This window comes from Girardinichthys multiradiatus, chromosome 20 (assembly GCF_021462225.1).
Source record: "Girardinichthys multiradiatus isolate DD_20200921_A chromosome 20, DD_fGirMul_XY1, whole genome shotgun sequence".
Lineage (NCBI taxonomy): Eukaryota > Metazoa > Chordata > Actinopteri > Cyprinodontiformes > Goodeidae > Girardinichthys > Girardinichthys multiradiatus.
Window position 1 is genome coordinate 24,457,586 of NC_061812.1, and position 11,206 is coordinate 24,468,791.

General features: G+C 35.8%; 1 long non-coding RNA gene across 1 annotated transcript; it reads left to right on the top strand.

The window, feature by feature from the left end:
- Positions 1–39: 39 nt before the first annotated feature.
- Positions 40–5,154, top strand: LOC124856086. The gene is made up of 2 exons (XR_007035249.1): positions 40–356; positions 1,312–5,154. It is a non-coding gene; the product is annotated as an uncharacterized LOC124856086 (long non-coding RNA).
- Positions 5,155–11,206: the final 6,052 nt, after the last annotated feature.

Below are 11,206 nucleotides of genomic sequence, written 5' to 3' on the forward strand. Positions count from 1 at the left end.
AGAGATGTGGGAGGGTGTTTTAGTGTAAAATTACGGGCAGGTCTTGGAAAGCAGCCACAAAGTAACACAATGTTCCGGCTGTACTGTAGCTGTACCGCTGCCGCTGCTGATGAGAACACTGTGTTCCAACAGACACCCTGACCTGTAACCCGTTCCGTGCCAGGCCGGGAACAGCCTGTTCCGCAGCAGGCTGTCCTCTCTCTCTTCCTCTCTCTGCTCAGCTGACAACACATATCAACAACACGGCGCTGCCTGCCTGCGCTCATAAACGGGGATGTGTAAGCACCGAAATAAATGTTCACCTCAGAGCCCGATAAGACGCGCGCTTTGACGGATTACTTTGTCTGAGAGCGACGGTAAAAAACCCGCCTTTTTCTCTTATCTTCCAGCGTGTTTTCGCATCGCTTGTAAAGTCATAGCTGCCTTGTTTCCGCCCACAAATGCTACTTTAATTCAATATTGTAATCTGTTATATAAATATTTGCAGCTTTTATTTTGCTAAGTTTGCAGTACTTTGATGCCTTCAGGCTGCACGGTATAACAAGCAGCATCCATATCTAATATTTAACTCTAATATGGGGAAATATCTGATAAATAATAAATGCTAAATCACATTAAAATAAAAGAAAAACTTTAAAAATCATCTCAATTCTTGAAAGTTTAAGTTATGCATTGTGATGCGCATGTCAGAAAGAAAATGAACAAAACAATTAACCTGTAACTTGAAGCAGAGTCTTACTTTCCTGCCTGATTAAGTTCCCGCCAGAGTGACAGACGTTCCCTGCCAAAAGGTTGGATTCAGAGCTTGAAAGTATAAGTCTTGAATTTAACCAGGGGCGCTGATAGACAAAAAGGCATGCTGGGGCACATGATCTGGACATAGATTAAGTACTGACCGAAATTTCCATAAATTCTTGCAGGTAAAGTGTAAATAAGATACTTGTTTACCTGTTGCCATGACATGATGGTCACAATGCGTTTATTCATGATTTGTCTGAAAGCAACTTTCTCCAGCATCAAGTAGTAACATGTCCCTAATTACCTGATATTACACATGGACACAGAAGCAATGAAACACTTCAAAATAACTTTACCTGCTTTACTATTGCATTTAAGATCTAAATCACTGGTTTCAAGTGTCCTGCAGTACAGCATGATCCTTTTGAGGCCCATTTACAATTGAATTGACATGTCATTTATAAGCAGCATATCTTAAACGTTCCTCAGGTTTAAAGTGCATTTATTAACTGAACTGGTTTAGGAAAGCTGTCTCTTTTGCATATTGTGCATATTTTTTGTCTTTTCCTCCAGATTTTAGTTCCAAGTGGTCAGACTTTTGTTGTAATACATGGATCTGTTGCCACTTTGCTCTTTAAAACGTGCCTTGTCTTTCATGGGAATTTTACTGGGACAAAGAAGAAATACTCTAGGCATGTGCCTCAAGAAGATGGATTTGGTGACTCCTATGTTTCTAACCTATGAACTTATATGTTTCTTACATTTATTGTAACTATCTTACATTCTTTCTCAATATATTATAAACCTGTATACTTAATATGTGTAATCAATAGCATTACAAAGATACTTCAGTTTCTTAAAACATAAATGTGTTGTTGGCTATTATGGATAACAATTTAACTTTCATTTCAGTCTTTATTATCTCCAGCTATAACTGGTAAAAAAGATGCATGCATCACTTATAATGATGGCCAAGTGATGACCCTGGTTGAAAGTAAAGAAGGCTGCATTATCATCCCTCATCTGAGATCATAGAAGATTTTAACTTTTATATACTAACTGATGTCACTTGTCTGTTTGCCAATGTTCCAAAATGTGACCATATTATAGGCTGATATGCATGGAAATTACATTTTAATTTCTCTGGAGAGGAGACGTGTAAAGACATTTTCCTATCTTTGTTTCCAGTGATAAAGAGATGAAAATATGTATGCATCTCCTATGATAATAATGATAAACTCATGACTTTGACTGTACTTTTACTTTACCTAATTGCATTTGACAATAACTCAGCATTTTTACCTATGAACTTTACTTATTAAGGCTATATTTAAGTTCCTTGATTGTAATTCTTTTTACTGTTATCAGATTATGCTATTGACCTACTGTGTATTGTTTACATTTCTAATTTATGGCACATTTTGGCATTTATACGATAGCTGACATCACTTGTTTCTATGCAAATGTGCTTTAATGTCCCAAAACTAACCATACTATTGGCTACTATGGAATAAACTAAAAGTTTAATTTCTCGTGAGAGGAACGCATTGACTCAATTTATGCAAACAACTTAATTGAGCATCTTCAGTATTATAGAGATCACCCATATGAATCCAGTGATAAATCTGGACGAATGTTTACGTTACATCGTTTTTTACAATGCTTTTAACTTATTTCTCCAATGATTAAATAACAGTGTAAACACACCTTGTTTAGGTGACATCATACGCGATTCCCTTTGGTAATGTTGAGAAGTTTATTGTTTAATATTTTATGAGCTTGTTTTAAAAGTCAAACCTTAATCTTTTAAGAAAAACCCTTTCAGAAGCAACAAAAGAAATCCTATTATAAAACTTTAAATTTCCAAGTTGTTTTCAAGCACTTTTCGAGTTGTATAAATAGTGTTAGCAGACCAAAGTCAACATTTGTGTAACTAAATGTCAAATAAATGTAAATGGTTATTAAATTCAGTGAAGTGCAGTAAAAATAAAGTGCTGAATATTTTACAGTATGAAGGCACAACAAAGCAACCCTAAATACTGGTAATAAAGATACACAACACAGAATGTGAACTTAAATTAGTAGACATTAGCCAACTGTTTGTATTATATTCCATGGTGTTGTAAGCCTTATATAAATGTTTCAGGTTTTTATGAAGCTTAGAGAGGAAAATAAGAATAGTATATGTTAAATAGGTAACATAAGTATAGACTAAGGTACTTGGTTAATTACGCTTCCAAACATTTAATGTGTCTGTGGTATTAACAAAAATGTTGAAAGCAATTAGCGATGTGATAAAAAGAATTTAAAATAAAATTATTTATTCTTCTTTTTTATTTTGCTGTTAAAGAACATTTAAGGAAAACAGATTCAAATTCAGCTGCATTTAGTATGCAGTTTGAGGGGTTGTACAGTAAATCAAAGATTTAGACAATTTCTAAACTGTTAAGGTTCCCTGTGATTTTTAATGCTGCTGTACATAGTACATAGGTCATGTAGAATAACCCAAAATAATTAGTCTTATGTGAAATATTAACTTGTGTTTTAGTAATAAAATATTGTGTTATTCAAGTGTGTGGGGTGTGTCATTTATTACAATTCAGTAATAAATACAGTTTTAAAACGAATAACATCTATAAATGCATTCAGGTAAAGCAGGATTATACCTAATTTCCCAAAGTTTTCAGTTTATAAAGTCAGTGCAAGGACACCCTGAGTCTCATTTATATATCAGAACAAAGATTAAGGCCGTCCACATATTAAAGTTAAAGTAATATTTTGATTTAAGTTGTATGTGTAACAGTTGCTTAATAAGAGAACAGAAAAGGGCAGGCGAACATTAAGGAGGAAACATTAATGTTCCCACAGTTTCCAGGTAGACTAATACTGAGCTGAATTGTTCATGGTACATTGAAGCACCTGTAAATACGGACCATAAAAGGATACTGTAAGAGGGAACCTGGGTTATCAAACATCATCCAAGTTTGTAAGTATGCATTCATACTTGATGTTTTAAGTATGACCTTAAACATAAAAACACTATTTGGCGGTTTTTGCAAATCTTTTAGGTTTCTGTGAAACTTGGACGAGAAAGCGTAAGTCCCCAAGTTACTTTATTCTGACAAAAGTTTTTGTTTTTGTTTTGAGTCAGACATATTTAAAAGAGAAGTGTTTAAAACAAAAAATCTAACAAAGTAATATAAATCATTTTAAGTATGGGCAATGATAATCAACAAAATAAGCCCCTTTCACTAGAAATACACCAATTTGGCTTTTCTGGGGGCCGATACAAAAATTCAAACCTCTTTATTCAGATTACTTTTCCCTAACAAACATATGCTGGAGTTTCTTGCACAGAGAAATAAGAAATTCTATGTTTATCACTATTTATGCATCTGGCTGGTTGATTAGTGCACATTTCAGTAATAATATTTTAATGAGTTACTATGTTCTAGGAAAGTCCAATTTATAATGCTGTTTAAGAGGCTGTTTTGCAAGTTAAAGAGTATTTTAGGCAAAAACTACCTGTAATTTATTTGCTTCTCAAATATTTTAAACAGTTATTTTAACTTTGTTTCTGTTGTACATTAGTTTATATCTAATTTTCTCTCTTCTCTCGTCACATTGTTTTTTTGTTTATATGTTATATGTTTTTTAACTTGTTTCACCTTGTTTTTGCAACTTGCACTTTGATAATACTAGTGTGGTTCTAAATGTAATTTATAAAAACGTTGATATTGTCATTTGTAGTAAATACAGTGTGGATAAATTAGTTGTGCAACAGCTGAATTTTAAAACATAGGACTCATTTAGGTTAACCTTAAGTCTTTAGCCTTCTCTGAAATACTGTATGCAGTTAGACATTATATGTAAATTTAACTAAAGTTGTGTTGAAAAGTCATAATGGTGGATGTGTTTTGCCCAAATGTCTTCCATCTCTCAGGTTCTAATGCACTTTTATAAAAGGAATTCAAATAAAGTAAAATTCAGCTCATTTCCAGGAGTTTTCCATTTTTGAAGTCCTTGTGAGAAAGCTGTAGTGTCTCCATGACATTCCTTAATGTCGCCATCTGCTTGTTAATGAACCACTGAGAATCTGACATTATTTTGATCTTGAACTGTGTTTCAATAAAAAAAAAAATTATATCATTGCTTGCATAGCTCTTATGTTTTAAAATGGGCAAGAGTGTTTCCCAAAACTTGTACTAAAGGCCAGATATTTTAAATGAAGTTGTGTGGAAAAGCAAATGAAATTTCCACATTAAAATGATGTATAACATATTTGGCAATGCTTTGATGCTTTTGTGCTTTTAATTATTCTGGTGTTAGTGTCTCAACATGAGACATTGACTTTTTTATGGAGCTTCTTATTATAATATTTATTTTTTAAATAAAATGTTTTACAAAAGACAAAAATGTATGGTTTGACTTATTCTTTGTCAAGAAGCAAATAAATTGTTCTTGTAAGGCACGAAATGGGAACCTCAGTTAGGAGGAGGTTCTGGTGGGTGAATCCTGTAGCTAGGCGTCGGGGAGACACTGTTGACGACACGGCCGGCTGACAACAGGGAGTTATTGGGAAGAACATTATGATCCTGTTAATTATAATGGTGACATAACACATGTCAACCTGATTCTGCAAAACCCATGGGGACTCTTTCAACTAGCTGAGTAATCCTCCAACCATCTGGTAAACAAAAGAAAGCAGCTTGCGCACACACTTGTTTCAGAAATTTTTTTTCAAAAAAAGAAAAAATAGCACAAAAGTGGAATGGCTTTCTGCTCTAGAAAAACAACCATAATCTCTCTACTCATCATCACTTCTCTGCAGCTATGGAAATAGATTCAGGCTTAATTAAAGTTGATATTCTGAAAACAGTGAGCTGCTGTGCTGGACAGGGTCAAGCAAGTTCTGCCCTAACTCTTGACCTGCTGTGTCCCAGTAGCATTGTTGGCACCTCCCTTGCTTACTGCCTAAGAGGAGGTCAAATAAACTTTTCTGACCTGAGTCAGACTGTCATGCATGGTTAGATATCTAAAGGAACACGTTGGCTTGAGATGTTGTTTTTCCTTCCTGAAGCACCGAGGGCATCTTGTTTCTGTTCTGGGGGAGATATAAGCATGGAAGGACACAGACTGATTAAATTATGACAGATTAAATCAGCTTTTTTTAATTTGCATACAGCATATATAGATTTATGCCTTATTTATAACATTTTAGCATATTTTGTCCTGTGAATATGCTTACAGACCTTCATAAATAAGCAACGTAGTTTTAATCAAATAGTAATTGCTTGACACATTTGCCAATTATTGTACAAGGTCCTGAAACCTGACAGGTGGTTTGCAAGTGTATATCTGTCTGAATGGGTGCCCTGCCTTAACCAAAAGCACGCGGGTGAGTTCATTCAGGGATAGAGGCTGTGCACAGTCATCAGGAAGTGAAACAGAACAGAATGTGCTGTACTAATCTGATTGAAAAACACTGCCCTGAGTGGATGTATGAAAAAAAACATGTTTTATTTAAACAGCTACAAGGAGACCCCATGGCAGTGGAAGGATCTGTGCAAATAAAACAAATCGAGTCTGAGCTCCTTTTATTTGGGTGATATGAAAGCTAAAAAGGTGGGCAGAGCATCAGAGAAGCTGCATGCTACGACTGAAATAAAGCTGCGCAGCATAATGCTCTTTGTTTGTGTTCCAGGCGTCCATGTTACGTACATGGGAGTAATCTCCCAAGCGATCCCTTTTATCTCTGAACTTTTGCCCCCAAAAAAGGGAGTTTGTTACGGCTATCTGCCAAGAATCCAAAATAGATAACTGAGAAAATGTTGAAAGCTAATTAAGGGGGGGGGTGTCAATATGTGGTCTTAGCTTAAAGCTAATATGGCTGGGTTTTGTCTGTTTTCTTTTATTCTGTTTCCCTAAGACTATCATCAGAAGGGTACTCTGAGCTGCTTGATGCATTTTGTATTTTTTGTTGGTAGTGATAAGGTCAAAAATATTACAAAATCCCTAAAATGATTTAATGCCACAAGATTTCCAACATTTAAGATTCAAATCGTGCATAACAAAAGTTTGAAAACAACTTTAGTTGTTTTACCTTCTAAAAGTTGTAGTGAAAGGGGAGGGAAAACAAATACAGACCCATTCAGTAAATCAGAATATTGTCAAAAAGTTCATTCATTTCAGGAACTCAGCTCACTAATGGAAACGCATTATAAGAATTAACTGCGCACAAACTAATGTTTTCAAGCCTTTATTTCTGTTAATTATAAGGATTTTTCTGCTTACATCTAATGAAAACACTACATTATGTTTAGAATATTACATCAGACCGATAAAAAAAAATCTTTTGATACAGAAATGTGGGCTTTTTGAAAGGTATGTTTGATACATGCTTAAATATTATTTTCACAAAATACTGTAATCTGACAAAAAAATCATCATTAGAACATTCTAATTTATTGAATATGACTGTATGTGTTTCTGAGTGTGGCATGCATTTGTATTCAGCCCCCTTTATTTTGATGCACCCAAATAAAGTCAGCAATTGCACTCAGAAGTCACTTGATTAGTAAATACAGTTCACCTTTGTGTAATTTCCTCTACAGAGGTTTGTTAGAGAAGATTAGTAAAACATGACCAGCATCATGAAGAGCATTAATCAGGGAAGCTGCCTAGAGGCCCTTGGTAATGAATAAACACATCTGTCGATAGGACAACAATCAGTCAGGCATTTTATGGGAGAGTTACAGGAAATAACAATTGTTGATACAAGGTACAGTTTTCAGTTTACCACAAGCCATCTAGGGGACACAGCAAACACGTGGAAGAAGGTACTCTGGTCAGATGAGAACAAAACTAAACTTTCTGGTCTGCACACAAACCAACACCTCACATCTCCCTGAACACTCCATCCCCATGGTAAAACATGGTAGAGGCAGTATCATGCTATGGGGGCAATGTTCTTCAGCAGGGACAGGGAAGCAATTCAGAGTGTAATGAGGGGAATTGATTAAAGCCTAATTACGTGTTAGCAGTGCCCAGTTTCTAGATGTGCTGGTAGAGACGTACCCAAAGGGTCTGCAGTTGTAATTGTGGCTGAATATAAACACACACCACATTTTTAAGGTTGTCACTATAAGACAAGCCTGAAAACCCTGTCATTTCCCTCTGTCATAAAACTCCATAATATTACACTGAAGTTAATGGTTGTACCATGACAAAATGTGAAAAAGTTAAAGGGTTATGAATACTTTAGCAAGGTAGGCAAAAGTATTCATAACCTTTAAATAAATCCATCGGTATTTCAGTTTATTTAAATGGCAATTTAAATTTTCCCTTTAGAGTATAGGTTTTTCATTTGTTGCCATATAACTAAAGTTCTATGAAGCATAAATGTGTGCACATTCAGTGGAAAAGCAAAAATATGATTTCTCCAAATATGTCCCTAATGTTTTGAAAGACATATGATTTAACCTTTAACTCCATTTAGAACATTAGAAAACAGAAAGAAAACATGTAGCTTCACTTGAACCTGATCCTGATCCCTTTTTAGCGCCTCACATTTCCCAATGTCACACAAATTGCCTGTTCACTTTGACTAGCTTTAAGTATCCACAGTGCAGCTGCAATATACGGTTTAATTGACAATAGAGTTAGGGTACATCGAGATTTCTATCTGTATTTTGCCTCCTGATATGTTCATGCTGTGGACTATTTGATAGGAGTGTCTGTCAGCTTAATACAATTCACTGGAACTCTCCGAGAAATACAGCTATATATAGCTTTGTAGACGCATAAACTGAAAATTGACTGTATGTGCTCATACTCAGTTCATAACACATGACACATTTCCTTATTTGGAGTGATAATCAGGCTTTATGGTCACTTCCTCATCTTCTTACTCTTACTGACAATATAGGCATAGCTTATAGTGTCAAAACCTTATATAGGAGGAAACGAGTTGATAAATAATTTAAACACTTATTGATCCCAATTTATTTAGCAGACCAGATGTTGAGTTTCGAATAAATAACAGTTTTTTGCAGATTTGCTCTGTCACGAGCAGGGTAATCTAATCTTTCTTTGTCTTGTGTTTTGCTTTTCAGTTTGAGGAATGAGGTGTCAGAGTAGATCCATGGCCAGAGACCTGCAAAAACTGCGGTTATTCTCTCTTTCCACTGTGTCACACTTCTTCGTGAATGTGCCTTTGAACAGGAAGCGTACAAACAGTATCTGCCCGCCCACCTGCACCCTTCCAAGGGGTCGTTGGTGGAGTTTTCTCCTGTTGAGCAATAACCCAGTGTGTTGACTTACCAATGTTCTTATGTAATTGCTAAAACGCTGGTGGATGTTTTCCGTGTTATATCATTTTAGGGTCAAGTTGACTGTCATGAGATCAACCTTTTTAAAAGCCTAACAATATTAACAGATCAAAGCATTATAATTAGACACCTGGTATGTAGAAAAATTTTACTGATAACAGTTGGGTTTATAAATACTAGAGGCAGGAACACATTCAAATGGCTTAGTAAAGGGGATGTAAAACCTTTTTTTTAAATCTGCCTGTAGCAAATACTTTTCACTAGTGTAATTCAAATTGCTCTGAAGATACAGTGGATTTCAAAAGTCTACACACCACAGCTTATGAACCATTGTTTGTGATGGAAAAACATAAATCCTTTCAAAATTTTTTCCACCTTTGATGTGACCTATATCCTGTAATATTCAACTGAAAGACAAGCTGCAGCAGCATGGTTGCATAAGTGAGCATACCCTTTGTCATGGTTGGCTGGGGTTTTGAAAGACCAACCTATGAACAGGAGGGAGTTGAATAACCTTTCAATAATCAAAACACGTAGACATACAAGAGGTAACAGGACATGGAATACAGGCAGATTACAGACATGGAGCAAGGTAGTAAGCAGTGGCATGAAGCAGGTAAAACAATGAAGGAACCAATGGTGAGCCAGGAAAACCAGAGTATAAATACAGAGGCAGCCAGGAGAAATTACCAATGCACTAAAAGATCCAATCAGGTGGAATGTTGAGCAGTTGGTGGCAGGGAGAATGCAGAGCAACTGAAGGAAGGAAGCAAATTAACACAGAAAAGCCGGGACATGGAAATACTCAAGAGAATCTAACATAACTCTAAATGTGCAGGAATACAATAAATAAGTAAACAATGGGATGAACTAAAGAAAATAAACAGGGACAAAAACAGATCTACAAAGACATTCAAACTAAAACCCCTAAAACAGAGGAATCCAAGGAAGTAACAAATATCTAAACAGAAGAATGAACCATGAACCTAAATAAGCATAACAAGAATAATAATAACTAGAGAACATAAACAGGGACAATGCAGCGAAACATACAAGAAAGTCAAAATCAAAACATCTAACACAGGTGAATCATGACACCCTTTCTCTAATGCCTTGTCAAAATAACTTTTGAATCAGTTCCAGTACCGAGTCGTCTTGTCATATACCTACTACCAGTTATAAAGAATATGATCAACCCTAAATATCCAAGGACTTTCTTGACATGTTCTTGACATCTATCAGTTTGAGGGGTTTCGTATATATGTTTCATATTTCTTTATTGGTCTGTTATGTTTTTATCAGGTTTGATACTTCAAGTTTTTTTTTTATCTTGGCATACTTTAATACCAGTCAACACCCTATGCTTAGTAGGGGCATAACAAATTACAGTAGAATGGATTAATAGAACATCAATTTAAAATAGACATTCTGTTTATAAGCATAGAGTGCCGGTCAAATAAATGGTAAAGACCAAATTAAGCACCAAGAAGGAGGGATCTGAGTTATCGGAGTAATTTGGTACACATTCATACCACAGAGATAGGTATGTAAATAATTTGACTTACAAGGAGTTTGCACTATGTCTATATCAGGCACTAGAAGACACAGGTCATGAAACCACAAGTTGAGCCTTGTTACCAGGAAGCTTTAAGATCAATCAGCAGTCAACCAAAACAGTGACTTAAGTTCCCAAGACTCATACTTACCATTGACACATTAGATAGCAGAGCCCAACAGGGGTTGCAATGTGGATTTCCATCAGGTCAGGTGGCAGGGCCGGCACAAGGCTGAATGAGGCTCTAAGCACAATTTCATTTGAAGACCAACCCACCTACAGCCAAGCCCATTGCAATTAATGCACACTTGAGAGTTGGAAAATTTTACTTATACCTCAGGCATGTTGTTGAATTGTTCGGTATGTGGGGCACACATGTGACAGTAGCCTGATATCAGAACCAATGAATTTGTGAGGGCGGCCACACTTGTGTCATCTTGCACTATGTTGTAAAGAGTAGGTCCAACCTGCCAGGCTATTACACGATACAACCACCCAGCCTCTCGTCTCCCAAAAATGCCACCACTATCAATCTCCGTCAAGTCCTGGTAATCCTATCTATCGTCACAACAGGACATCCTTT